The 24,424-nt window shown below is 51.8% G+C and overlaps 2 long non-coding RNA genes across 3 annotated transcripts; both read left to right on the top strand.

Moving 5' to 3' along the window:
• Positions 1-1,489: 1,489 nt before the first annotated feature.
• LOC116237266 (uncharacterized) lies at positions 1,490-23,040 on the top strand. Of its 2 annotated transcripts, none has more exons than XR_016460495.1 (5): positions 1,490-1,510; positions 13,270-13,319; positions 17,046-17,143; positions 17,463-17,672; positions 22,701-23,040. It is a non-coding gene; the product is annotated as an uncharacterized LOC116237266 (long non-coding RNA). The 2 variants fall into 2 exon arrangements; XR_004168695.2 differs by lacking the exon at positions 1,490-1,510 and adding an exon at positions 6,147-6,315 and having other exon boundaries at positions 22,701-23,039.
• On the top strand, positions 1,551-3,965 carry LOC149914399 (uncharacterized). Its single transcript, XR_016460496.1, has 3 exons — positions 1,551-2,316; positions 2,916-3,161; positions 3,368-3,965. It is a non-coding gene; the product is annotated as an uncharacterized LOC149914399 (long non-coding RNA).
• Positions 23,041-24,424: the final 1,384 nt, after the last annotated feature.

Here is a 24,424-nt window from a genome sequence, read left to right as displayed (position 1 = left end):
TTATTGGGTTCTTAAAGTAAAATGGAAACAATAAAGGCGACGGTTCCCTCGAAATAACTCCGCTGAGAGATCGGGAGCGGCCCCCAGGTGCCCCCCCAACTACACCCCCCCCCCGGTTTTAGACCCGAATCGGCGCTGCGGCTTCAGCGCACCGCTCAGAAACGCTCTCTGTATTTCGCAGCCCTCATTGCCTCCGTGGCTAGGGCGATAGGTTGCCATATTTGCATATATGGTAATGAGCTTCTAATTGCCAGGCTGCTGCGCTTTGCCGATCGATTTCTTGCAATACAGAGGTTCGGGATGCTTTGAAATCTCGCAGCTCCCCTCCCCCTCGCACCCCCCCCCACCCCCCGTCCTCCGGCCTCCTCCCTCGCACCGGAGCTGTCTCCGCATTTGCATCGCAACTTTTTAAAAATATAACACGTATACTTTACGTATAGGCTACGTGGAGGCTCCTCGGCCGCTCCTATATATCCTTACGCCGGGCGCGGCCCCCTCTCCTCCAGCGTCAGCTCCGGCCTCGGCGCCGCATCGAAGATCCGCGTCCACTTCGGGGGATGCAGAGGTGGGGCAAGGCGGGTCGGACAGGGCTGAGGGAGGCAGGGTGAAGGGGTGCAAGGATGGAGGGATGCAGGGATACAGGGGATGGATGCGGGGATGCAGGGATGAAGGGATGCGGAGATACAGGGGAGGTATGCAGGGATGCGGGGCTACGGGACAGGGATTCGGTGATACAGGGATGTGGGGATGCAGGGATATAGGGGAGGGATGCAGGGATGCAGGGATACAGGAGAAGGATGCAGGACAGGGATTCAGTGATACAGGGATACAGGGATACAGGGTTGCAGGGATACAGGGTTGCAGGGCTACTGGGATGCAGGGATGTAGGGATGCAGGAATACAGGTCAGGGGTGTAAGGATGCAGGGATACAGGTGTTCTGGGCTACTGGGATCCAGGGATACAAGTCAGGGATGAAGGGATACAGGGATACTGGGATACAGAACAGGGATGCAGGGGTAGAGGGCAAGGATGCAAGGAAGAAATGCAGGGCAGGAATGAAAGGAAGCGATAGAGGGTAGCGATGCAAGACAGGGATGCGGGATAGTGCAGGCAAGCAGGTGGGCAGTGTAGGCAGGGCATTGCAGGCAGAGTTACAGGGCAACGCAGGCAGCACCCGTAGCTCCAGCAGCAGCGCTGCTTCAGCCCCACGTCCCACGTCACACGTGCGGCCCCGTGGAGGCAGAAGCCGGGGAAAGCCCCTGGGAACGGAGGGTGGGAGGTGGGGGAGGAGAGAGGGAGCGGCCCAGCTCTGTGTCCCGCTCTCCTCGCCGGCCCCCCGGAGTTGTTGCGGGCGGGGCCCCCGTGGAGCCCCCGTGGAGCGTGTGCGTGCCGGGCTCACCCGGCCCCGGAGCCGGACAAACAATGTGAGACTCGGAGGAACAAAAGCCTCGGGGCTTGGGTTGCTGAACACGTCTGAGGCCAGACAAGCCGCTCAATTTATTGGACTTGGTGAGAAAATAATAATAATAATAATAATAATAAAATAGGGGGTAAGACGGTAGAGGAAGGGGGGGCCGGAGGAATCTGTCTCTCAAAGCGTCTTTATTAGGGACCGAGGGCTGCGGCAGCACTGCGGGGCCGGGCTGAGGATGCTACGGGGGGGGATCCTAAACCTGCCGCCCTTCTGCACGGAACTGGGGGGCGTGGGGTGAGTTCTCCCTAAGCCCTCCCACCTCTCGCAGTGCCCTGCGGAGCTGAGCTGGGAAAGTTTGAGAAGGGCCGGGTACGGACTGAGCGCCACTGCCCTTTGCTGACTCTCTCCGTGCCCCTATCCCCAAAATTTCGGAGCGGGGGTGGAGGTCTGAGGTCTCCTCCTCTAATCGCCCCTGTCCAAGGAAGGCAAGGCCGTGCAAGGAGATGCTGTGCAAAATCCAGCAATTCCAGGTGCCTTCATTCGCCTCCCATCTCGCCCCACTCGTGCACAACACAGTGCTGAACCTTGGGGGGCAGAGGTGCTGCCGGGGGGGTTCCGTGCTCTGCTCGGAGCAGCACACGGTGATCCTCGAGTTTCCCCAGCAAGAGAGAAAGGCCGAGCACAGAGTGTCGCAGAGAGGGGACATTCACGCAGGGGGGGGATCTGAAATGATAGGATCCATACCCACCACACCCCCTCCCCTCCCCGCCCCGGTCGGGATGTGCCCCCTCTGCCTCCCCGCTCTGCTGCTGGAGTTGGATTTGGGAGTTAGAGGGGGGAAGTGATGACGGCAGCGCGAGGTTCGCCGTGTCCGCAGTTCGTTATAGAATGGCACATCCCGGTGGGTGCGTCTGAAACCCCCCCACCCCCCGCCTCGTTGTGGTCCCGCTTCGATCCGTGCGAGCCCCGTCACCCCTTCACAGGGCAGCACATCTGGCCAGATGTGAGCGGCCCGGTACCGGCTTTTCCTCCGCACGGCTTTTCCAGCCAGGAGCGAAGAGACTTCTTTCTTTCTTTCTTTTTTTCTTTCTTTCTTTCCTTCTTCTTCTTCTTCTTCTTCTTTTTTTTTTTTTTTTTTTTCCCCATTCTATTTCCTATTTATCTCAGAAATACGCATCTCCGCGGCGTGTCCTTAATTCTCCTCGCAGGCGTGGGGAGATTGCTCTCGAGCTGTTGTGCACGGGGTGGGGGGGGGGGGGCTGGGGGAAAGGAAAAAGAGCAGCGGGCGGCATCTCGGTTCGTGCGTTGCGCATATGGGCGCTTGGGAGCCGCTGGGTGCCCCAAGTCGAGCCTTTCTATTTTATTTTATTTTATTTTCATGCAATAATTCGTGTCAATTTTAAAGCTGGCCATCTTCTAATCGTCCTTTTAGCGTGCGATCCCGAGCCTCGGTCTGTGCGGCTGCTCATTGTATTTGTTTGCATTTTTGTCTGGCTTCAGTTTGCGTAAGCGACTTTGTCGAAAAGCAGCAAACCATGGAGCGGGGGGTTTTTCATTTGCTAATGAAACCCAAAACACACCCGGGAGTCTCCTGCAGTCCTCTCGTGTCCTCCTGCCCCGGGACGTCGCTGGGATGGCAGAAATGCGCCGGCATTGGGAGAGCAGAAGTTTGAACCCGGCGCGTCGCGTTCGGGATGAAGAGCGGTCGGATCGCGGTTCTTCTTCGGGAGGTTTTAGGTATATACGGTACGCGAACGGCTTAAAATTATAGATTTTTATTATTTATTTTTTATTATCATTTTTACGTCGATTTTTTTTAGTAGAATTAAAAGGGGAAAATTGCGGTTATTTCTGAAAAAATCCTCCTGGCCGCGGGAGGGAAGGGGGTTTGCGGATCCGCTGCAGTAACGCCTCCAGACCCCCCCGGTAACTCCTCGTAATCTCCCCATTAGGTTCTCTTAGCCCCGTTCCCTGCTGTCCCCGTAGGACCCGGCCTCAACGCGAGGGCCCGGCGCTGCCCCCACCCCCGGAGCGGAGGGGCGGATGCCCGAGTGGATGAAGTCGGGGAAGCGGTGAAGTGGGAGCAGAACGCGGGGGCTCGAGCGGAGCGGGAGGGCGCTGCCCTCGGTTGCGGTTTTGTCTTCAGGGAAGGACTGGAGATGAACGTGGAGGGGAGGGGGGGGTGAAAGAAGGCACTGAGATCCCGAGCACCTTCGGGGTGCGGGAAAGCAGGGGGAGAAAGAGGGTGAAGGTAATGCTGAGGGCCCAGCAGGGGCAGAGCGCGCTGGAAGCGGGGCCGGGGCTTCCCGTAACGCTGGCCGGGGGTTCCCAACCTCCCCTTGGCCCCCCAGGACCTCATTTCCCCGGCAGCACCTCTCCGCCTGCCTCCGGCCTCGGCCGTATTGCTCACACCGGAGCGAGGGTAGCGGCTGCAGTATCCCTAATGGGGGGAAACTGGAAGAGGGGGTTCCAGGGGGGTAGGACCCGGCCTTGATGGCTACAATGCAGGAGGTGGCCATCCCGGACAGTCCCCGAAACGTGCAACCCCGAACTGGGCTGGTTTGATGTTAGAAAATAATAATAATAATAATAATAAATCCAAGGCAACAAGGAATTTTAAGAGAACAGAAAAAAAAAATTCCAAACAGTCCATTTTCTTTCTTTTTTTTTTTTTTTTTTTTTTGTTTGAGGATAAATCGCGTTATTAATTTTGATGCTATCTCTTACGATAAGAGGGAAAATAAAAGGGTAATTAATAGAGAGCCTGCGGGGTCAGAACAACGGCAATAAAAGCAGCGTCTGCGCTCCTCCCGGGCTGTGCACAAGGCGGGGGCCGTGGGGCTGAGCCCCCCCCCCCTCCAGAGAAGGGACGGTGGAGCTGGGAACCGCGGTGGCCGAAGCCGGTTGGTGGCAGTTGGTGTCAACGGGCGATGGTGGCGATGGGCGGTGGTCGCAGTGCGAGGTGCTGGAGGCGAAGGGGGGGGGGGGGGGGCTGCTGCTGCGCTGGGAGAGCTGGGGACGGCTGCTCGGGGGTGGGGGGATGGGGAGGGGGGGACACACAAGGACGGGGGTGAGGGGTGGCGGCGGTGCGTGAGCGCGGTCCCTCCCCGCCCATTGATGAAGCGATAGGCGCTGCAGAGGGGCGGAGCCAGAGCGGGTGACGTCAGGTGGGGCAGAACCAATGAGAGGCCGAGTTGAGGGCCGGGAGTGGGAAAGCATGAATGAAAAGTGCCGCGCGCCGCTCCCCCCCGGCGCAGAGGCTGCAGGCAGCAGGTAGGTGCCGTGCCGTGCCGTGCCGTGCCGTGCCGTGCCGTGCCGTGCCGTGCCGTGCCGTGCCGTGCCGTGCCGTGCCGTGCCGTGCCGTGCCGTGCCGTGCCGTGCCGTGCCGTGCCGTCAACAGGCTCAGAAATTCGGAGCTCTCGGCTCCGCGCCCCCTGCAGTGTGGATCTTGTCCGGCCGCCCCGAGGAAAGGAGGCTGCAGGTGAAGGAGGACGTGAGAAGCGCGGAACCCCCCGAGGTGCGGACTGCAGGTGAAGGCAGGAGTGAGGGATGAGGGCTGCTGGGGGAGGGGGCGGGATGGTGGTCCCCTCCACCCCCAGTCGCCCCCAACCACCACCATCCCCTTTCCACCCCCGGAGGATGGAGGTCGGTTAGCCGGGGAGGATGGAGGCACTGCAGGGAGGCAGCTCCGCCGGCGGTGGGAGGAAGGGTGAGGCCCATAGGGCATCCCCGGGCGGGATGTGGTTACCTCCCGGGGAAAAGAGAACGCGAGGAAAGCGGAACCTTCGAGGAAGGTGGAGAGAGAGAGAGAGAGAGAGGGAGGGCTGCGGCTCCCGAGAATGAAGAAAGGGCAAAGGGAGGCCGGGCCCGCGGGGAAGGAGCGAGGCTGCGGGTCCCCCCAGCAGCAGTGAGCGGTACGCGGAGCCGGGCGCGGTGCCTCCGCGGGGCCGGCGATGCTGAGCATCGGGTGGGAGTCGCTCCCTCCTTTCCCTCTTTCCTTCTTTGCCATCGTTTCCTCCACGTTCATTCATCCCGTCCGTTAACCCCAGATCCGGGCTGCACTCAAAGCAGCCCAAGTTATTATTTATTTGAAGCGGCAGGCTTTTTTTTTTTTTTTTTTTTTTTTTGCGCAGTCTTTTTGTTTGGCGAGCGTTAAATGCATTCATGGGTGGGGATACGTCCTTTTATGTCTCCTGAATTGCGGGTGCAAATTCTATTTGCTTTCATTATCACTGGCTTGGATGTATTATTTTGACAGAGCTCGGGGTTATTAAAAATAACGCGGCCTTAATCCTCAGCACCTGCAGAACGTCATTTCGTTTGCAAACGAAACAGATTTAAACTGGAAGGGGGCTCGAACCTGAAAACATTCTGTTCCTGTGTGGCTGTCTCGTAATTCTGCTCCAAATGGTGTTTCTAAGGGCCCGATTCTGCCCATGGCACTGATGCTCTGCCTGGGCTGCAGCTGCAGGGCCCCGCTGTAGCTGCATGCTGGTATTACGGATCCCACTGCTAATTCTTGCATCTCTGTTTATTCGTTTCCTCCCTCATTCCCTCTCTAAAAGCCACATGCCTGGAAGCCCCTGGAGAAGAGGAGGTTGCCCTTTTCCTGCTAGTGCTGTAGACTTCAGGGGTTGGTTGTTATCTTTGGTTATCTAGCTGTATGAGTGGTGTCGATTCTTCATAAAGCTAGATAACCGAAAGTAAAAATAACCCCATTACACGCCTGAGGAGGATGTGGAGAAGAAAGGAAATTCATCGAGAGGAAGAGGAGGAAAACAAAAAGAAAAATGAAAGAGAAAGAAAGAAGATCAAGAAAATGAGAGGCGGAAAAAAGAAAGAACAGAGGAGAGAGAGGAAAAAAAAAAGACAACTTTTTGAGACTGGAATTAAAACCGAGGTAGGATTTCATTATTTATTGATTTCAAGACCTGATTTGTCTCCTTTTAAGAAAACGCTTTCTGGTTCAGTCTTGAGCAAAATGAGGATGGTGCCGTTCCTTTTTTTTTTTTTTTTTTTTTTTTTTTTTTTGCTGCTGACTATAATTGAATTAACAAAGTAAAACTTCCCATCAGATTGTGAATTAGTGAAGCACAGGACCCAGACCGCAGATAGAGGATGAACTCTCATTGCGTAACCGCTCGTGTAGCATCACAGAACCCATAAATCAATACAGATTAGCGTGCTGGATTATCTGTTTAATAAAGCAGCAACCGAGCACTGTTTATTAATGGTTGTTTTGCAGATATGAACATTCTCCTCTTTTTTTTTTTTTTTTTTCAACCCCCCCCCCCACTATTTCCAATCTGTTTAGTTTCATTCCCTGACAGAGATAACTTGGTATCCAGATTAGAAAGAGTGATGCAATGATTTGGAAAATGGTTTCTTGCAGCTTTCTTTGTGGTTTTTTTTTTTTTTTCCATTCCCTCTTTTTGTACCTCTATCCAAACGCTCCCTTTCTTCTTTCAACCCTCCGCCTATGAACGTTTCTTTGATCCAAGATTGGGGATTTATTAACAAAAATATCTATTTAATTTGCCTTTGAAGCAGTGTGAGATGAATGGGGGAACTTGATTTTCTATTATTTATCCTCTCTGAATGCCAATTCACACCAATCCTTGCTCCCTTCACTGTTATCTCTTGGCCTCTTCTTATGGAATCCAGGATTTCTGCTTCTTCTCCTTTAGAAGGAGATGGGGGGGTCAGAGATGTGCACTGGCCTCTGCTATGGCCAGGCTGCTTAGATGCCACCCGCCCAACCTGGCGGCCCATTTGGACGATGTCTTGATGCTGCTTTGAAGAACACAAAGCTCTTCAGGAGGGTTTTGATCTCATAACGGTGACTCCAAGGCTGGGGGGAGGGAGGGGAGGGGGCAAAGCTCTTAATAAAAAAAAAAATACATGAGCCATAGAAGCCAAACTGATTTTTGGAAAGGAATATTTAGAGCATTGCACCTTGGGAGAGGTGTAGAAAAAAAGCTGGCTTTTGACCCATGCTGGACCCGCTCGTTTTGCTCTTGTGCTCATCAGGACTTTATTATTATTATATTTATTTTCTATTTTTTTAAAGGGAGAGGGAATGTAGAAGAAACTGTTCCCAGGACTTTGTACAGGGGAAAGCTGTAGTTTGAGATGCAGTGTGAGAGATGAGTCATGCTCCTATGATGACTTTAATTTAATAAACAAGACCATTTTCACCTCCTCACCCACAGCCCCTTAATTCAGATTCACTCAGTGCATGTGCCACTTTCCTGTACCAATTTCCTTGGGGATGTCTTCAGGAAACCCCCCCTGCCCACCCCTCCTGGATGTGCTTAGTGCTGCTCTTGTCCTGCAGCCTGGTGCTGGAGCAGAGGGATGTTTCCATGTGCTCTCACTGTATCCCCTGCTGCTCCTCCAGGCACATCCCAGGCAGGGGATGCGTGGCAGAGAGTGGAGGAAAGGAGAGCATTGAGTCCATGGAGGGATCCTATGGGGCTTGCCCTGTGCCTGAGTGTGGGAAAGAGTCGGCCACCTGGCTTTGGTGGCAGCAGGATGTCACCATGCTGCTGTCCCTTGTGAGGTCCCGGTGCCACCAGCACATGTTTGGGTGGGCATTGGGCACAGCTGTGTGTCCTCGTGCAAGCGTCTCACTGGGGACAACGCAGTGGGTGAGATGCTTTTATTGCTGGGGAGAAGCCATGTGCCACCCTCCATTGGGCAGTGGATTGGGTCTGGGAGGGGGGAGGAAGGACGGCGCCAATCAGGGGCTGGGAGCAGCGTACCATCATCTTTTGGTTTTCCCAGGTGACCAATCCTGGTGGGCATGGGGCCGAGGCGGTGCTGCCATAGGCTGTGGTGTGATGCTGTCACCTGCTCAGCTCTAACAAAGGCACGGGCAGAGATGGGGCTGGTGGCCTGGGATGAGGGCAAAAGCTCTGCGGGGAATTTGGTGACCTAATAGGCAGGGGATGCTCAGCGTTTGACCCATTCCCTGCTCACCCCATCCCTGCTGGGTGCAATCCTGCACTCCCAAATGGGAACCGATACTTCAACAGCCCCATTTTTCCCACCTCTTGGGGCCCGGGATGCTGTCAGCTGCTCTCGGTCTTAGCAGAGCTTCTTTACAATCTCATGTCCTTGTGGCACCTTGAGCATGGCCATCCCCAGGCCTTTGGGAGCTGGAATCCTGCAGGCAGCTATTCTCTACTTTTATTTCTTTCCTCCTCTCCCCACTTTGCTCCCAGAGCGTGCTGGCAGTAGGAGCCCTGTGTGTTGGTGTGATGTTGATCTAAATTGCAGCTTATATGTGGCTGTCTAAGCTCGCTTGGACATTGTGATTTGAGTGGTTCACACTCAGCACTGTCTGCTCGCCTCTCCCTTGTGTGTACCTAACTGCTGGAGACATTAATGGGAGATGGGTTTGCATGTTCTTGAGAGATCAGCCCTCCGTGTCCTTTTCATGCTTGAAGCAGTGTGGTTGGAGCAAAGAAAGGAGTAAAGGCAATACTAATTAATCAATGGGTCAATGAGTGATTGAGAAGGACCGACCTATACAAATGTAACTATTGACAAACAGTGATTTCAGTTCAGTGCATCATTTTCACCTTGAAATATCCTAGGAATGAACTTGAGGTTGACTTGCTTTTGCTTTAAACAAACTGCTGAAGCCTTCTGAGGTCTCTAGTCCTCATCATCCCCCCTGTGACCCATTGGGTCTCTCGTGCCATGGGCCAGGGAGGTGGAGAATAGTGCAGTCACAAAGAAACAATACGTGTGCATGCGCCTGAATGTAGGAATATCTATGTTTCAAACCCCATATAATTGCAGCAGGGTTGCATGCTGATGGATGGATTCTGGTGATGCTCACGAGGGAGCAGGGGGGTTTTGGGGTCTGTGCCTCATCCTGTTCCCAAGGCAATGCTATTGGGAATGTCAGGTCTGTGTGGGTCTGCTCCTCATTGTCCTGGGGCTGTCTTTATGCTGGGAGCAGCCATTCCTCACCAAATAATCAGGACTCCCAAGCCCTGAGGGTTTCCAAGGGCGTGACTTTCACATTGGGGTTATGACAAAGCGTCTGAGTGGGCACTCTGACTTCCTGGAGGAACCAAATCAGGCCCTGTTGAATTTTGGCAGTGGGAACAGCATCCTGGGGCTGTGCTCTGCGTGAACTGTGTGCTGCTGAGCTCTGTCCCCATTGAAGATTTGGGACTTTGCACTGCTCTACAATGGGTCTTGCCATGTCCTGCATTAGCACTGGGCATCCCACTTCGGCATTTTCCCCTACAGCACAAAAAAAAAAAAAAAAAAAAAAAAGCAATGAGGGGCTTTCTCCAATCCTACCCCGTCAGCAAGCCAATGTGGCACATGGCATCCACCAAATGGGAGTCGACGGGTGCCCTGGGGGGACAGCTGATGGCATTTCCCTCAGCAGCGGCCGGGAGGAAAATGCTGAGCTAGGCACTGGTGGGGCTGGGTTGGTCGCTGTGATGCTCTGAGAGTGATTGAATGTGAAAGCAGAGCCACTGGCTGCTTCCCAGCTCCCCATTTGCCCTGTGTTGCAGGAGGTTTGGCTGGCCTGGGACAATGTGACAGCACTACCATTGAAACAGGGGCCTTAAAAATGGTCCTAGAGCTGTGTTCTGGTTGCCCTGCAGGGTTTTTAGGGATAGTGCCAGCTCTGCTCTCTGCCTTCTCTAGAATGCAATGAAAAAGGGATGTCTGCTGGCTGGGGGGCTCAAGAGAGCAGGCAAGCATCTGCAAAGCAGTGCTGTCATGGTGGGTTTTGCAGGAAAAGATGGGAAATGTGTTGAGAGCTGAATCACAGAGCAGATCGCTGAGGTCTGTGAGGGTGGGAGCAGCTCCTGGCTGAATGTGCTCCGATCAGCGGTCTGGTGCCAGTGTGACATGAGGATTTGCCCTGCTGCTGCTGAGAGCCAATGCTCGTGGCTATGATGCTGAGCTGTGTAAATCCCTAAGCTGTGGCTCTGACAGACCTAGGAGATGTAAAAATCGTTCTAATTCCACTTTCAGGGCTTTTGGTGTCACCAGTGCAGGGGCAAAGGGGGCAGTGCCAAGTGTGTGTGCACTCGATCTTAAATCCCTGCACCTGGATCTTCGGGGAAAATGTGACTAATAAGTGCTGGGGATGAGCATGGGTTTGTGTGACGTGGGCATTGCCCACCTCAAAATTGTTTTGTTTGGAGGAAAAAAAGTTATTATGTATCTGTCCTTGGATTCATTTTGTTCCCTTTGGAAGACACTGTGTGGGTAACGGGGATTAGGTGAGGGAGCGCAGGACTGTGATCCCTTTCTGGAGGCACTGAGTGCTCCCTGGAAAAGAGGAAGAGTTTCCCTTGAGGTGTTAACTTCGTTCCAGCCCTTCCTCCTGCTCTACTTTTCAGTCGATGTCAGAGGGAGGGAATCCTACAATTAGGGCTAGTGGGTTCTGTGTGGGTTCCTCAGCCCCAAGCTGGTCTTGTACCCTCCTGAGCCCCCGACCACCATGAGCTGGGCTGTCTTCATCTCCCATGAATGAGCTGTAAGGGGAAAAATAAAAGGAATTGTGTCTTTGGATGACCTGGAAGTGCTCTCTGGAGATGCGTGTGGAGTTGATGGCAAAGGTGTGGGGAAATGGGAATGTTACTCTGGCTGATGAAGGGCATCAGGGATGGAGTTGGCTTGGAAGCTTGGGTTGATGCCATGCAGAGCTGTTGGTGTCCAGGGACTTGTAGGTGCTGCAGAGGGTGAATGGGCCACTGATGGCTGTGGGTTCTGCACAGACCTCATCTTCTGGGGAGTTTGCTCCCTTCCTCTGCTTTGGTTTAGCTTTGACCAACCAAAGCTCAGAGAAACCTGTTCCTTATTAAAACATACATACATACATACATACATATATATATATAATATAAAATCTCAAGGCCATTCCATTCCTGAGGAGCTGGGTGCTTTCTGGAGCACGCACTGCGCACGGCCGCAGAACCCACGGCTGCAAGGCTCTCTGCTTTGCGGGTTGCCATGGAAAAGCAGGATTATTCAGCTTGTGCATGGGTAGAGGAGGCCAGCACCATCGTTTTGAACGTGCACCGTGCTGGCCTTGGTGGGAGCCTCAGCATCCTCCGTGCTCTCCTCCTGCAGCCCCAGCCCCTTGGCTGGGCTCTTATCTCCAATAATCCTCCCATAAGAGGGCTTTCTGCTTGTTATGACACCCAGTGAAAGCGTGGGAGAAAGATCCTTTCTTCACCCTTGTCCTCCGCAGCCAGCCACTAGCCTGAATGGGAGGCTTTTTTGTGTCCCTGTGTGCCTGACTAATTGAGCTGAAGGACTTGCGTCTGGAAGGGCTTGAAAGGGACTTTTGTTGCTGCTGCAGAGTTTGTGGAAGGCGAATGAGCACTGCTTTCTTAAGGGATGCGAGTCCTGGGCAAATTTGACTCTCGAGTGCTCACGCCTCTGAGGTCTTTGGGAAAATTAGGGGAAAAAAAAAAAGGGTGGTGGGTTTGCTTGATTGCTTGCTTTTTTTTTTTTTTTTTTCCTTGCTGAAAAATGGAGTCTGGCCCCCAAATGCTTTGTGAGCCGGCTTTAAAATAGGGCTGAGAAAACACTGAGATGAAAAAAATCATGGTTTAAAAATAACCATGCTGCCTCCTGCGTCCTCAGGGCTGGCGCTCGAAGCACAAATCCCCTCCACGACCTCAGGAAGAATTGAGGTTCTACCATCCAACTGCACTTCTCAGCCGTGTTCTGCCCCGTAATGCTGTGAGCTGATGGGCATTGAGTGCCCCCAGCACTGCCCACACCCCTCTGTTTGCTGCTGCAAAATCCTCTTTCACTTTTTGCCTTTGCTGTGATGGAAGTGGTGGGAAGCTGTGGTTTGTGCTATGGGTGCTTTCCCTGGGGCATGGGTTGTCCCATCAGAGCTGTCCATGCATGATGGGGTGCAAAAGCACTTGGCATTGCTCTGTGCGTGGTGCTTCCTATGTGCCCTTGTTCATTTCTCATGATGTCCTCATCCAGGATGGGGAAAAACTGGGGATTTACTACGGAATGCAGCTGGGCTTTCTGACAGCAGTACAGCAGTACATAAATGGCCATTGGTGCAACCGGGGGAGGATGCTCGGCTGCCCAGTCTCACCCCAGCCACATTTCCCTACACAATGCACCTTCCAGGCATTTTCTTGATGCTGCTGGAGATGATGAGGAGTAAAAGTATTGATAGAGCTGGAAAATCCAAGTGAGGACCAAGGCCTTGCATCCCCCCGATGGCAACCATCCCAAAGTCACTCAGCCTTTCCTCTCTCCCTGATCTCCAACTTCTGCAAACAATGGTTTCTCTTAACACCTCAATGTAAAAATTCTTCTTCTCTTTCCTTCTTTTTATCATTTTTCCTTTTTTACCTTTTTCCTCCCAACCATATCATTCCCCAAGCTGCCAGACTGCACTCTTATAAATGTGGATGAACGTTCATTTTGCCAGTGGGGTTCTGGCACAAAGCAGCTGTAAGCATTTTTGGAAGCTGACTTCCAATGGGGTGGGATGGAGGCTGTGTGTGTTGGCATTTCCATGCCCCAAAGCGCTGCTTTGTGTCTCTGGGCAACAAAAATGGTCTCCTCGGGGCCAAAGAGGTGATGAGAAACAGAGCAAAGGGGGGTGAGGCAAATGGGAATGGCTTCTAAGGGGTCAAATGGGATAGAGAAGGGGGAGGAAGGAAAAGCAAAGGGAATAAATAGGAGCTCCTTTAATAATGATGATATCGATAATAATGGTGAAAATGATTAATAATGGTTAATAACACTTTTTCATGTCACTCAATGGGGGGAGGTTTGATAAAGTCGAGTGATTTCCACGCTGTGCTAAAAGCATGAACTCTCCTTTCAGCCATCTCCGCTCCTCCTCTGCTGCGGTGCTGGGGATGCCATTGACTCCAGGTATGTGCTGAGTCCCACCCCGTTACCATCTCTTCCAAATGACAATTTACACACGATCTGTGCAATCCTAAGGAAGCATCTACAGCATCTTCCTAAGGAAGTTTGCTTTCTCAGCACCATGATATGATAATGATGCTGCATCTCAGTCATTAGCAATAAGCAGCTGTTGGCACCGGGACGGCTGCACCCACCAACCTCCCACCACGTGTGCATTTAATTCATAAAAAATCAGTATTGGAAATCATGGTAAGAATGAAAATCTCCCATTTCCAGCTTTCTGGAATCACTTCTACACTCAGAAATCGAAAGCAACTGGAGGTGCACTCAGCAGCAGAGCATGGCTGGTAGATTCCCAGCTAGAGGACAGAGGGTAAATACAGAAACCCACACTGCAGCTTTATTTTTATTTCTCCCTCATCCTTATTTTGGTAAGGAGGGGTTCACTAGTCTATTTCTTTATATTTTGACACTTGAGGCTTGCAGAAATGCTCAACATTTTAGCTTGCAAAGCGGCCTGGGATCAGGTGTAAGACATAAAGAGAGCACGCATTCCAATGCATGGAAACACAGTATTATTAATGCTAATCAATAAGAGCGTGGCTATTAATGACTTAGCCATTAGCTGTGCGTGCATCTTGGCCCCCTGCAGCAGGCACAGGGCTCTGCCCTGGGGTTCTTGCTTCGAGCCCAGCATGGCCTTGGTGTGCTTGGAGCATCCCAGGCGCACTGCAGCACTGCTGCATCATGGCCATGGTTTCCCATGTGCTCTGTCCCTCCCAGGTGATAACACCATGAGAAACACTGTCAGTTTTTCTTTTATTTACTGCTTTATTCCCTTGATATTAAAAAAAAAAAAAAAAAAAAAAAAAAACAGAGAGAGAGAAGGCTGGGATTTCAGCAATGTAATATTTTTGCTGGGAACAATGGGATGGTGACTCTGCACCCTCCTGGATGCCAGTGTCCAAACCTTGGAGGGTGCCATCACCCTTTGCCCATGCACCACAATGTCATATTTATCATCTGCTTGATAGCAGCCTGGTGGGTTTTTTTTCCCCTCCCTTTATTTTTATTTTTTTTTTTTCTTCTTTTCCTTTTTCCTCCCTCCATTTTTGCATTTCAGCCTTTGTCTCATCTCCCACCGGCGTCTAACGAAGGGGCAGCCACTCCCACGCCAACGGAGTTTTTGTTGTTCTTGTTTTCCTGGTGCTTTGTTCCCCTTTCCACCCTCCCCGTGGCCCTCATCCCACGCTTATGGGGATCCCAGTAAGGGCACGGGGCTGGGGTGCCTGGGAAGGGACGGAGTAGCACAAAGCCCGAGCGCGATGAGGGCTCTTGTTGTCATGGTTGTGTGCGAAAGAGTTAACCCATTAGCAATTCTGAGCCCTTCTTCCGATAGTTAAACCTGATTTGCATGCATTTGCATAATGAATGTCATTTGCATTCCTGGAGGTTGGCTACTTCTGTGGGAAAAGTCAAAGCGGGATTGCAGGGAGGGCGAAAAAGGGGGGGGTGGGTGGGGGGGGTCGGTGAAGAAAGGAGGGAAGATTTCCCCGCGCCCCACGCGTATCCCTGCCCCCTCCTCTGTCCTCGCCCAAACGTTGCATGTCTTTTCCTTTTCCCCCCATTTTTTTTCCCCCTCTTGATGCCTTCCTGCCTCTCCCTTCCATAGGATAAAGCCGTAGCATAAAGCCAAGGGCGGATGGGCCGCGTCGAGGCGAGCGCATCCTTCCCGCTCACCCCCCCTCCATTCCCCTCCTTTAATTTCCCCCTTCTAATTCCATCTTGGCTCCTGTTCCCTGCACCCTCGTATGCAGGGGGCTGCGGCCCTCTCCCTCCCCTCTCCGTGGGTGCATGCGTGCTGGAACGGTAGCAGAAAGGGAAAAAAAAGGTGCAAGCCACCATTTTAGGCAGCCAACATAAAATGGCCGATGCTCGCTCGTGGCTGCAGCCACCCCACATCTCTGCCTGCGGTCCCATATCCCACCCATGCCCCCACATCCCACAATGGCCCCGCACCCCACTCGTGCCCCGTGTGCTCACCCTAGCCTTGCTCACCCACATTTTCTCTTTCCCACCCATGGTGTTCGCTCCAGCATCACCCCCAGATCCCCTCCTTTGGATTCATTTCCCATTTTTGCAGTGGGAGTGAGACCAGCGTGAGCATCCAGTCCTTTCTACAACATATTTTGGGGTGGTCATTAAAATTTGCTCTGTTGTGGGGGATATTTTGACTTGCATTTTGCCAAAAGATCTTGCAGTGGCTTCAGCCCACGTTTGTATTCTTGTGTACTGCAGAAATACTAACAAAGCAGCTGTTCAATTATTTTTTTCCCCTTTTCTTGGACAAACTGAGAATGTTTTGTGGCTGCTTAAAGACGGGGGGGATAATAGGGATAATATCAGTGCAAAACACAACCAAGAACATCCTTGCACTGCACATGGCCCATAGGGCCTCACGTGCCCAATGGGCAGTTTGTAGGGACAAAAATGATGGCACTGAGGTCAGCTAGGAGCAGGAATATCGCCTGATCTGCTGGGAGTTTTTTAAAGATTGGTTCTGTTCCAATGCTTGAGGTATTTATTTTGGGGTGCTTTAACTGCAGAGCCCATTGTGGGTGGCTGCTGGTTTGGTGGTGATCTCAGTGCTCCATGAGCTTGCGTTGGTGCTTCCTAATGTCTCCCCATCAATCTGTCACCAAGAGAGCAAGAAACCTGAAAGTCTGAATGTGAGGAATGAGCTGAACCCCAAATCTCTTTTTTTCTCATCAGGTTGGAGCATGAGCTCCATCACCCCATACCCATTTTGGGGCTGAGGCCACCATCCCCATGCAGACATTGATCCCTCAGAGGTGACCCAGCACCTCCAGCCCCGCGCGTGCAGGAATGGGAATTCGTTCCCTAACACCCACAAAAATGCATTAAGGCTCTTAGCTGCTCAGCTGAGCTGGAGCCACTCAGCTGATTTCTCACTGCTTGGACTGGGGGGGGGGGGGGTGGATTTTTGTGCCTTTTTCTCGCTTTTGCAGTCATGGAGTGGATGTGGGCTGGGGGATGGAGCTTTGGCTTTGCTGCTCTGTGTTGCTGAGCCTCCATCCTTGGCTTATTGTTTCCTTTCCACTGCTTGCTCCTCCTGGTTTCTGTACTGTTATCAACGATTTATGGGACTGAAGGGCAAGAGAAAAGGATCTTTTTCTGGCCCCAGTGTCTTCCCCTGTTAAACATGCCAAGTAAATTTGGCACTGGGTTAAATCTATGTGTAGCCCATGAATTGCCATGGATGAAGCAAGGTTTATGTGGAGAGGAAATACACAAAGCAAACCAATATGTAAAAAATAAATCTGTGCTGACAACCCAGGACAGCACAGAGCAATGGGGTGGGGAAAGCAGCATGTGGTTGGGCTACCTTGGATGGCTACGTCACAGCACTCAGCATCCCCAGTCTGCACAAACTTTGGGTCTTGGGGCTGGGCTTGAGTTTTTCAGGAGCTCTGGTGGCAGAGGGAAGCCTAAGGGACCGCAGCTCTTCATGAGGCAGATGAAAAAAGGGTTCTTTTGAATGGAGTCTATAGCATTTGTAGCTCTACCTTGTAACTCCTGGATTGGAGGTCCATGGAGATGAGGAATGACGGGTGAATTCTGTGGCCATAATCATCCGTAGGGCAGCTGTGGGGCACTGGGGCTGACATTTATTTTGCTCTCATCCCCTTTTCTCTTTCTCCCCACTAGTGCAGAGAGTAGCTTCCCCTGCTGTGATGCTCCACTCGTTTCCTGGCCAGCCAAGAGTAATGCTTGAGTCCTGGTGGAAGTTCATTCAGAATTGCCTGGTAAGAGCATAATTTTCATGGCTATCCATAAACCCAAGCTCCTTGGACTGAGTAGACTCCAGCACCTGCCCCATGGACACAAGCACCACACTATTAGGAGCACTGTCTTGCTGCTCACCATGCACTGCCCAATTTCTCATACCCCCGTGGTTTTGTTCCATGATCTCTTACTGCTGTTTTAGTCCCAATCTTCCAAACCCACAAGCAGCATCCTTTGAGGCGCTTATTTGGTGGTAAATCTGGGGAGGAGGGTAAGAAAGGAGTTGCTGTTGCTTGTGGTTCTCAACTTCAATCGTGTCTCACTGTTGCATGAAACCAGGAGTGGAGGCTGGAAAGGAAAACACAACCACAGCAGAGCCTGGATATGGGAAGCTGGTAGCAGGACCCATCTTGGGGACAGTCACTGTGTGTACCTTCCTCCATCCTCCTCCTCCTCCCAGCAGCTGATGACCTGGAGCAGCACTGAGCAAGCCTGGCATAAGGACACCAGGAGCACTCTGGGGATGGGACACAGCACCATGCCACACTGGTGAGACTGGGGGGCACTGGGGGGGCACAGGTGAGGTGCCTGGGGCTGCGGATGGGACAGGGCATTTATTAACGTGGCGCAGCTGAAGCGGGTGCTCTGCCAGTGGTCAAGGCTGCTCCACAAACTGAGCATTGTTTCCCAGTAGGTTCAGCACATTTTCCCCGCTCCCCCTCCCTTCCCCTTTCCTCTCCTCTCGCCTTCGCACAAAGATGTCATTGTGCTGGGAGCTCGGTGATGGCAGCGTTGTTATTGGGTTCAAAAAAAGAAGGAAAAAAAAAAAAGAGAGAGAGAAAAGAAAGAAGTGGGGAGGGGGGACCCAACAAGGTGAAGAGGTTTAAATCAGCTTAGCCCAAATGCCAATTAAAAACCAAAGAGGATTAGGCTTGTGATCAGCAGAATAGACCATCATTGTGCCCAGCTGAGGGTCCCCACTCTGGGTCCTGCTGTGGCAGTGCAGGGTCCAGCTCTCCAAGCAGTGTGTCCAGGGTGTGGGCAGCAAAAGCATTGGGGTACCTGATGGGAGCACCTTTTTTTCCATGTGTTTTTTCTTTGTTTGAAGTGCATGCAGGCACTCTTGCCTTGGTTTGAGCTCAGCTGAACAAGGAGAGCTCTTGGTCTCTCTGCCAAGGGGAGGTCTTCCTTAAATTGCTTTTGGGCTGGGTTGGCTGCCATCATGCTGTCTTCATAGGAGCAAGAGGGCATCATCCTGACCTCTGCTCCTGACACTGCGCATCACCTTCAGTCCTGGGTGTGATGGAAACACCAGGAGCATCACATGAGCTGTCCTGCAGCCAGAGAGTCATAGAACCACCTGAGCTGGCAAGAGCTTTGAGCTGAAATGCATCCATGACCCTCACCTGCTGCATTCTATCCTTGTCATGTTCTCTTGTACCGCAAGACTTCATCCATTTGCTCCACAGCCTGCTATTCTGTTTGGTTCAGTGCTCTTGTGTCATCCTCCAGCTTGGAGAAATTGAGCTTTCCAAAGGTGTGCGGTGACGCCTGTGGGGAACCCATGGTCCTGGTTGTAACCTGGGGTGGGTGAAGTGGTTGTGTGTGCTCTGCCCTGCTCTGAACACCTCTCCCAAGGCACTTCTGCTCTGGCCAACACTCTTCTTGCAGTGCTATGGCTGTTCTGGCGAGGGGCTTCACCTTGCAGGATGTGGCTGTAGGATGAGGATTGCTCAGCCACCAGCTTGCTCCCTATCCTCAGTGTAGTGCTGGGTTTCAGCTGTTTAGCTCCAGCATCTCTTTTGCATGGGCACAGCCCGAGAGCCTTCTTTTTCAGCTGATGCTGTATATAGGTTCGGGCTCTCAGAGACTGAGAGCCCATCGGACCATGTCCCATAGGGATCTTTCCCTGTGCTAGATGAAAGCTCATGGGAGAAGCTGTGCTGAGCTGTGGAGGCCCCAGCAGTGAATACAAAACGGTCCAGGTCTCGAGCCATAGTGAGGAAATAGGAGGAAAAAAAAGCCTTTTTTGTGACTTAGGAGAACCTGGACACTCAAAATATCAGCAGAGGGAGCACAGTCACAGGGTGCAGAGCACGGGCGGTGGGTGCAGGAAGCTGGGATGCTGCTGGAGGGGAGGTGGGGACAGCAAAGGGGCTTTCTCCCCCCGTGCATCACCCAAACACAACTCTCAAGGGTGCCGCATCCTTTCTACCCAGGGATGCCGATGAGCGCCCAGCGAGCCCAGAGGCTGTGGGATCAGGGAGAGGGGACCAGCCCCATCCCCTTTTGTCGCCGCCGTGTAATTTATGATATGAGAGAGGACCATTGTCTGGACCCATCCTGTATTTTTTCCGAGGGCTTTGCCTCTCTTCCCAGCCCCCCGCTGTGCCGCCACTACTGTACCGTTGCTATGGGACGAGCTCCCCGCGCCGCCGCTATGCGAGCAGAACCAGGGAGGGCTGTGCGCTGCGCCTGGACCCATCTGGAGCCCCGAGCCCCTCTGCCGGCAGCATTGCAGCCCCGCTGACGTGCCCAGAGCCTGGGAATGGGGCTTTCAGCCCTTCCAAGTTCACGGCCACCGGAGGCATTCAGCTGCCGGGGGGGCAGTGGGAGCAGGGCCGTTTGGCTCCATTCTCCCTTCCCCTCCGCCTTTCAGCGGCGCGATGTCCTCGCCGCATACAGATCCCCCATCCCTTTCTCCTCCTGACAAGTGCGCACATAAATAAATTACCCCCACCGGGCGAGTGTGGAACAATCTGTCCCCTAAATTCTATTCATCGCCAGACAGGACCCATTATTCCCCCGATTAAAGCCGCTGGAGTAGCTTGCAAGGGTTACAGTTACTCTGTCAAACTGTAAATAAGACACTAAAAATAAAGGGTGCTGGTGAGAGAGGGAGAGAGAGGGGGAAAGGGAAGCCAGACTAATGCCTGCTGCTAGGGAAACCAAATGAATCCCTAATGATGCCTGTGTACAAACAGCAAATAATGAAGGAAAAGTGACAAACGGACCTCGGCTGCGCTATGGGATGCAGGAGGCTCTGTGTCACCCTATTCCCATAGGGTCTGCAAAGGGGTGGTGGGGATCCAGACTTGCTTTGCTTATGCAGGGGTGCAGTTCTTGCTGACGTGCTGATTTTTAGGATGCGTTAAGCCCCCTGACCTGAGGGACCTGTCTCTGCTGAGTCTGGCACAGGGGAGCATCCATCAGCTGTGCCCATGGAGCAGAAGGCTGTGGGGTGTCTCCCAATGGGCTGAGCTGATCCCAAGCACTTTGCTTTGCCCCCTTGCCAGAGATGGATTGCAGTGGGGGAGCACCCACCCTTAGAAAGCCTCTTTGATGCAATCCATTTCCCCTCTTGCAGTTTTCTTGTCAGCTAGACAAAGTCCAGGTGTTCACTTCTCCTCCTCTTGTCCCATGAAGCCCAAGACCAGAGGCAAAAGCCCACAGGCGATGTGCTCACATGGGGTTTTCCTCAATTCCAATGGGGCAAAGACAGAAGGGGTTTATTTCAGGTCCATCTCAGAGCATTCTCATTGCTGCCAGTCTCATGAGCTGGGAAAAGCCACCAGGCTGAGACTGCCCATGAGTACTGATATGAATCCTTGCTCAGGGAGGCTTGAAAAACCTGCAGCAAGGAGAGGCACGGAGTGGGGCATCTCCAAGTGGTGCCGATGCTTGTATGGAGGAAATGGAGCCCAGGAAGGGGACCTGGAGAAGATGTCCTGGGTGGGAAGTGCTGCAGTCTGCCTTCCTGCAGCAGAGCCATGCGCTGGGGGTTCACAAATGCTCACAGTCCCTCCAGAAGCATTGCTCACATCAATATTGTTCACCAGCCAGGCCAAGCTGGGGCTGAGCAGCTTTCCTTCCACCTCAGGCTGGTGGAAAAAAAAAACAAAACACACAAAAAAGAAGAAACAAAAACCCCTTTTCACCCACTTTTTGGCTTTGAAGCCACATGGCTCCAAGCAGAGCTCCCCTGTGTGCTCCCCCTGGCCTGCTCCTCCCCTTCCTCCTAGCCCTAAACCTTACCCTTATCTTTATCCTGTCCTTGGTGGTGACACTGTTGGGGATGGAGCCCCCACATAACGCTCAAGGCAGTGCTGCTGTTCCCTATGGAGATGTAGCACCTGCAGGGCTGGGGAAGTGGGTGCAAGCAGAGATCCCCAAGTTCCCCACTCCAGCTAGATAAAGATAGAGAACAATTTGGGAAAACACACTTAGTGTTGATTTTATCCTTAGTTTTCATTTATTAATGGAAGGAAGGATTCTCCTCTCTGGCTGCAGAAGATGTGGAAAATCAGGCAGACCCTTGACATTCACTCTCCTCATTTCAGTACAGAGGAGTTTTATGTCTGCCCATCCCTCTCTTTTCATGAGCTTTCCTCTGGATCATCCAAGAGAGTGATTTCCCACCTATGGACATGATCTAGATATACCAATTCAGTATAAAAGCTGCTTAAGAGCTTGTAGGAGCTGCAGCCAACCCCTTCTATCCTCAAGGATTGGCATGAGGTGCACCTTCTCTTTGATTGAATCCTCAGTTCCAGATTGTGAAGGTGTTTTCCAGTATAGCATACAACAGAGCACACACAATAATAGCCAGGTAGCTTGCGTGGCTAAATCACATTTTTTAAAATTTTCATTATGACCTCCTTTTAAAGTCCATTTAAATGCTTCCCTGCAGGCTCGTATAGGGCTGTTAAGGGCTTCATTTGAATAAATAAGTGCAGAGGTAGAGGAGGAGCATCCCCACCACCCCCAGAAGCCCCCAGCACCAGTAATGGCACCAGAAAGCAGGCAAGCTGGGAAGGAGCTCCATGCTATATATTCCATAAAGTAGAGTAATTAAGTATTGCTAGTTTTGATGACTTCAAACAGAGCGACTCCGGGAAATAAGCCCCTTCTTTATAATTAGTGGGATTTCCTCTGCATCAAATGGGGAGATTGATTCTTTAATCTGCTCACATGCTTTTGATTTGGTCTCTCAGCCGCTTGTACCAACTGCTTCCACTCCCTGCTCTTGCTGATAAAACCTTACAAAGGAGATTTTGGGAAGGCATGACCCGAGCTGAGGTCTGGGATTTTTGTTCTGTGTGGCTGTTTTGTGTGTTCTTAAGTTGCCTGAGATGATGGCAGTGATGAAAAACAAAACGTGCACTAAACGTCTACCTTACGTTGGGTGCTGGCTGGTGATTTGTTGCTGCTCTGCAGCGTGTTGCTCAGTCTTTGCGTGCTCTGAGCACCTCCAAAATGGACACACTGCAGAGCAGGAACACAGGGATGGGTGCAGGATCACCTTGGCTTGGCCCCTTGCAAGCAGCAATGTCGAGCACAGGTCATGCAATTAGGGAGCGGTGAGCATGTAACTGTGCAATTATGCAAATAGGGACCAAAATCACTGTTTTCAGCAGAAATGCCTGAAGATGAAGGCAGGAGCTCTGTGCAACCTTGATTTAAGCAGAGAGTTCCAGCACGACCCCATGGGGATGGGCAGGGAGAGGGTGGCACTGGGGCCAGAACAAAGCCTGAATGGTGGCACCCATATTTACAGCTGTATTCTTTCCATTTCAGATGGAGAACACAAAGCTGGAAGAGAGAAAAAATCAACAGCAGAAGAAGAAAAGAAAGGAAACAAAAGTCTCCAAACTCAGGAAATCTGTGTTAATTGCTTACGAACGTCTCCATCTCAAAAATTATCCAATTGATGTTGTCGTGCTTTTTTTTTGACAGCCTGTCTGTTATATATATTTTTTAAATATTCATGCACCGAAATCTAATTACTAGGCAAATTTAATGATAATGAAATGAAGGCACTTTAGCAGAAAGCACAGGGCCTTGTTAATATTTTCTCAGTCTCTGTCTTGTTCATATTTTTAAAGCATTTTTTTTTTCACCACCGCCTTTCTTGCTGTAAAAAAGAATTGCCAAAAATAAAACTTGGATTGCTGAAAATGTTTGTGGTGCCTCTTTTTATAATGATGGGGAATTTGCGAGGTGATTAAAGGTGTTGGACAAAAAAAAAAATCAAGTGAGCCAAACCTAATTGGGTAAGGCAGATGAAGTACTGCTGTTAGGGAACGTTAAGGGGATGGACAGATGGATGGTTGGGTGGATGGATGGATGGATGGTTGGGTGGATGGATGGATGGTTGGATGGATCCACACAATGCACGTGGTGCTCAAACTCTTTCTGCACCTGGTGGGTCCCACCTGAGACCCATAAGCAAACAGGGGCATGTGGGGCTGCTGCTTATTTAAAGCCAGGTGCAGAAGAGCTCTGCTTTCTCCTGGTTTTGCTGCAGTTTGTGGTACTTGTACCTGCTCTGTGCCATCCCTTGCTCCTGCCTTTCATCTTCCTTTGGTCTCTGGTTTTGCTCTGTGCTTTAGAGCATGGTTGTTTTCATACACTGGGATGTGAAAGGTTGGACTGAGGCTGTGGGTGAGCCCTATTCATACCTGTGGGATCTGCTCCTCCAAAGGACTCTGAGGAAATAGCTTTGGCAGTGGTTGGAGTGCTTTGGTGGAGGTGGGGAGGTGCAGCCAAATGAAATTTGCTGCTGAAGATTTGGGGTCTGCATTTCAAGGCTTGCATGTGACAAACTCACTGATGCATCCAAGGTCTTCGGGTCCCTTCTCTGAGCCCATCCTTGTGGTGTTGCTGTTATTGTTGTTGGAGGCTTTGTCTTTGGATCTCCAGTTCCAGGACCCCTCAAGTGCACGCAGCAATGACTTTTCCAGTCCTCTTCTGTGCTCCTTCACCCATGCCTCTGCTCCCCTGTGGTGCAGTTTGATGTTCAGTTCTGTGCTAAAAGAGTGGACTCTGGCACATCCACCAACTTGCACTTTTGCACACAGCCGTGTTTGCCTCACAGATCTCTTCCAGCAGCATTTATCCTGCCAAAATGACAGATTTCTATTAGAGAGCCGCAGCCCGGCACGATGATTATAATTGTCACTAATTTTTTTCCTTTGCAATCAGGTTTGCACCTTGACACACTGGTATAAAATGAGGCAAGAACTCCCCCCTCTCTCCCATGCAATGCTGGTCTCTCCCACTGCTGCTGAGGTCTGGATTTCTCTGGAGCTCTGCAGAGAGGCTCAAAATCTGCTTGGGGTGAGGATGGGAACGCTGGTGATCCCATTGCTGGGGCTCCCCGCTATAGCAGGAATGGGGGCATGAAGTAGAGGGATGGAAAGGGGCAGTGGAGCTCATGAGGAAGTTCCCTGCATCACTGCTGGGATCACCAGGGGGGACTTGGGAGTTCCTATTGATTTATTTTTTAGCTTAACCCTCCT

This window comes from Phasianus colchicus, chromosome 30, assembly GCF_987193195.1.
Source record: "Phasianus colchicus chromosome 30, bPhaCol1.hap1.1, whole genome shotgun sequence".
NCBI lineage: Eukaryota > Metazoa > Chordata > Aves > Galliformes > Phasianidae > Phasianus > Phasianus colchicus.
Note: the sequence above shows the minus strand (reverse complement) of the source record. Positions and strands in the feature narration are given on the sequence as shown.